General features: G+C 48.3%; 1 pseudogene; it reads right to left on the reverse strand.

Annotated features, from left to right (window-relative positions):
- Positions 1-2,979: 2,979 nt before the first annotated feature.
- On the reverse strand, positions 2,980-4,367 carry LOC149337369 (uncharacterized; annotated as a pseudogene).
- Between the last annotated feature and the right edge of the window lie 562 nt (positions 4,368-4,929).

The raw sequence follows: 4,929 nt of genomic DNA on the forward strand, positions 1-4,929 counted from the left end.
TTATGCCGCCATAGTGGCATGCCGTTATGCCGGCATAGTGGCTTGCCATTATGCTGGCATAATGGTTTGCCATTATGCCAGCATCCAGCATTTGCCATCACCATAATCCACCAAGATGGTGGTTTCCACTTCAGCCACCATTGGCCAGATTTCTGACAGGAATTTTATTGAAGACACTGCGCCTGTGGCCTTTCAGAACAGGACAGGGTTATCCACCGACAACTTTTTAGAGCTTTTAAAGTTTTACTTGTCATCTACCTTTGTCACCTTTAATGAGCGCCATTTCATCCAAAAAGAAGGGGTGTGCATAAGCTCCTGCCTAGCACCACTTTTAAGTGATATATTTTTATCTAGTATTGACAAGCGTATTCAGGCGTCCCTTTACAACGCCAACGTGCAGAAAATGTTTAGGTATGTTGACGACTACCTGGTGGTAGTAAATGTGATTGATGCTCAGGATAGAGGTATCGATGTGAACAACATTCTGGAAATATTTGCTAGTAATGCATTCGGAATGAAGTTCACTCACGAATTACCGCAGGAAAGTCGCATCCAGTTCCTTGATGTGTGCCTTATTTTTGAAGAAACGCGTGTGTGCTGGCAGTATAAGCCGCGGTCGAAGAAACAAATTCTGAACTATGATTCGGTCCATTCCAAGCTCGTGAAAAGAGCTATAGCAAAAAATTGCGTCCGGTCTGCTCTTGCCAAGTCGTGCGAACATCAAGTGCGTGACAGCGTCCATGCCCAACTAAGGCGATTGGATAAGGCTGGGTATCCAGGAGAAATTGTGGCATCTGTGGTGGAAACCCAGATTCGCGAGGTGAAATCTGGTGGGCGGTGCAAGCCAAGGGAAAATGCACGTACCAAACAGCGACCTGTCGTTGTGCCCTACTGGCATCAGGTCTCACACCGCCTCAAGAAGGTCGGCGACAAGTGTGGCGTGCGTGTAGCATTTTCGGCCCCGGAAAAGCTGGGACGCATGTGCCGCCTGGTGAATGACGCCAAAAAGAGGCCTATGTGCAAAATAAAGCACATCAAACCTCTTGTTCAATGCGAAGTTGGTGTTGTATACAGCATCCCCCTCGCCTGTGGCAGACGGTATATCGGACAGACGGGACGCTGTCTCAACGAACGCTTGCTAGAGCATCGCCGGACAGCTCATTCGTTATCTGGCGGAGGTCACCTAGCTGACCACATTCGCCGTTGCTCACACAAGCCAGCATGCAAGGCGTTTCTAGAAAGGACAAGTGTGATGCGCAGATTTAAAACTCAAAAGAGCCGAGAAATTTTTGAAGCGTTCAGTATTTTTAATGATAAAGAAAACTGCGTCAGCAGCCCTTCTGTGTCGCTACACAAAAGAGAAATAGATTACCTGAAGGCAAACGGGTGGATTCAGCCAGGTAGGCGATAAATAGTAGGTGCGCCGATGTGGAAAACATGAGTGGCATGGCATAGGAGCCTTCTGCATTTTTTTTTCGTTGCCTTCTGCATTTTTTTTGGTTATGGGTTAATCTTGTCACGGATTACTTTTCCTTGCGCCCCCTTTTGTATATTATCGCTGTTTGTGAAATAAACCTCAGTTGAAGTCCTGCGTTCGTCCTGTCTCGTCTACCTTCGTCCCTGTCTTTTTAGCCGCTGGAATGTATCACAATAGTACTACCAACCAACTAGCCCAACTTTCTACGCTTAATGATATATATCTGTTCCCTGGATGAACATACTTATGAAGCTGTGCTTTTCTTTGCTTGTCTTTTTATTTTAGGATGCCACACATTAAGTTAAAATCACTTAATACAGACGAAACAATTAATTACACTCCATGATCAATAAACATCAGTACAGTCTGCTTTCATTGTACATGTGTTGCATCATTATACATGGTTCATCACAGTATGTTACACAAGTTACTAGATATATGCCTGGTAATCAAGACTGGCCTCATACTGTAGCGGTTATGCTGTCTTTTACATGATGTGTACAGTACAAGTGTGCCATCCACACTTAGTATCGTGCGTCTCGGCTCGCACATACTACTCTATACTGCGCATACTGATGTATGATGCTTGTGTTATTGTTCAAGCTTTTTCATAGTATGGTGCACGGCCGCCAAGAAGCCTTGGAAGACGAGCCGGAGTCGAGCAGACCATCACAGCTGCAGCTGTCTGGCTCTGGGAGCCTTGTTCCTGAAATTGACACGGCGAGTTCCTCGTCACGGCCACCCGCTCCGAGTGCCCAGGGCAGTCGCTCTCCACGTTGCCATCGGCCTGGAAATGCACGGCCAAGAAGGCCTCAAGATATATTTCTTGGCCAACTAATTGAGAAGCAAAGAAAGTTGCGCATAGCATACGAGACATCCAAACAGAAAGAGTTTGAGCTCAGACAGCGAGAAACTAAGGTTCAAGAAGCAGCCAACGCAAGAGAGGACAGAGCTGCTGAAAGGGAGGAACGCCTCATTTCTGTGCTTGCCGAACTATATAAAAAACAAACTGTGCAGTGCCTTGTTTATTTTCATGTTGCATGATGGTTTCATACATACAGTCAAAAGTAGTAGTAGTAGTGGTTTTATTGAACATTGTATATGGAAGAGAAAAGATTTTTGCTAGACCCGGCATTTGCTATCGCTGCTGGAAGCACCTGAGCTGGGGCAGAGGAAATAAAGGATAGCAGGCAGTGTGTAGAAGTGAAAGGAGAGAGGTAAGGGGATAGTAGAAAGGACAGGGGGAGGGGTACACTGGGCAATAAATCTATCTATATGTTAACATAATGCATATATATAGGTTGTACGCATGTGAAGGTCTGGTAGGACGCAGGACCAACACGCGCACGACATGAAGCAGAATACAGCTGGAGTGGGGGCGTCCAGCTGTTCATCGTCCAAGGTAGCAACAGTGACAACTGGAGAGTTCCTTATTAGTGTACACAGTATTCTTGCACACACACCACACCGCACACATTTCACCTCTGCTGCTTGTGCAACCCTCACTGAGCATGCTGGCTCCCCTTTGTGAAATAGGCGGCAAAAGCTGCCCTTATTTCATGTACGTGGCCACTGGCTGCATGAGTGCCATGCACAGGCTGTGCGTACAGCGCATTAACCTGATGTGCATCTTGCACCCACTGCTGCTCCACGGGGTCATTCAGAGCCTCGCAAACGTTGCGGAGAACACATGCGGCTCTGACTGCCCGCTTCGCTGTTGGCAGTTTGCATTCCATGCGCTTCATTGTATATCTCAAGCAGGCTTTCAGTCGGCCGAATGCGTTCTCCACAATCCTCCTTGTTTTTGATAGGTTGTAGTTGAACGCCGCTTGATGGGGCCCCGAGGAGTTTGCATATGGCTTCAACAAGTTTGCCGAAAATGGGAATGCTTGGTCACAAAGAACCACCGGCGGCACTTTTGTTCCCTCGATCACCGCCACCGGTGACTGGAAGCTGTCGCTCCCGATGTGTCTGCACAGTTCTGAGCGGCCATACACAAAGGCGTCGTGATATCTTCCCGGGCTCCCGAAGTTTATATACCTGAAGAGGTATCGATGGTCTACGATGGCCGCGAGTATGATGCTGTGCCTGCATGTCAAAGAAAAATTGAAGCACTATCCAACGGTAATTTTTTCAATGCTTAGACAGCGGCAATACCCAAAGTTATTTACACTTCAATGAAACAAGGTGATCTCTACATGCCTATTTGAGCACTGGAAAACTTTTTACATTGCAAATTGAAAAATCAGGATGTCAGCAGGGCTCAGGAAAACTGTTCATGGTATATGAGGGTTTAACGTCCCAAAGTGACTCGGGCTACGAGAGACGCCGTATTGAAGGACTCCGGAAATTTCGACCACCTGGGGTTCTTTAGCGTGCACTAAAATCGCACAGTACATAGGCCTCTAGGATTTCGCCTCCATAGATACTCGACCACAGCGGCCGGGATCGAATGCGAGTCTTCTGGTCAGCAGCCGAGCGCCATAACTACTGAGCCACAGCAGCGGGCTGGATGTTTCCCGCTTAGATGAATTCTGAAATTAACAACAGCCGGAAGACACTTACCATCTTTATAGTTGTAATAGTCAGCAGCGTGTTATTGTGGCGGCGAGATCGGGGTGCGGCATCCATCGAAGGCACCGAGTGCCTGCGGGAAGCCGCTTATGGCGTAAAACTCGCAGATATGATCTGCCATTTCTTCATCACTGACCGTGCGGATCCACCGTGCCTCTAATATTTCAATAACTGCAGCAAAAAACTGCTTGCTAATGATGTTCACAGTGTAACGCCCCACACCGAACAGATAAGCGATTGTTTGCTCCTCGGCGCTCGACCGTAGCCGGTAAAGGCCAATCGCCACTCGTTTTTCCACCGCAATGGCCCCGCGCATGTTCGTGGTCGTACGTTCAAACACACACCGCAGCGCGTCGACAACATAGCGGAATGTGGCACGGGTGACGCGGAGCGCTGACGAAAATGAAATTCGCCCAGGCTCGGTAACGTCTCCTCAAACCACCTTTCGTTGCGCTGCAAGGCCCATCGCTCTCTATGCACAACTGGAAAGCTTGCGCCAGTCGCAGCACAAATCGCGGAGGCGTGTGCACGGAGTTGCTGCTCGAAGTCGCTTGTAGGAGCCTCTTGGGAGCGTATGGCCGACCTTAGCTACGCTAGCCTGGCGCGGCGCTGTGCTCGCAAGCACAGAAGAGCAGCAATAACCATCTGCTTTTGCCATCACAAGTTAACTTCCTCTGCAGGTGCGCTGTTCATCATGTGGTCCGCCATTTGCATCTCCGAGTGCTGGCCTTGTTTTGGCTTGGATGAAACGCGTTATGGTTAGCCGTGATTGACAAGTCAGTGCAAGTGCAAATGTGCATAAAAAGGCATTGAAAAGCGAAGGAAGGTTGGTTGGTTGGTTTGGTTTATGGGGTTTATCGTCCCAAAGCGACTGAGGC

Source organism: Amblyomma mixtum, chromosome 7 (genome assembly GCF_055824585.1).
Source record: "Amblyomma mixtum isolate Tamu chromosome 7, ASM5582458v1, whole genome shotgun sequence".
In the NCBI taxonomy this organism is placed as follows: Eukaryota; Metazoa; Arthropoda; class Arachnida; order Ixodida; family Ixodidae; genus Amblyomma; species Amblyomma mixtum.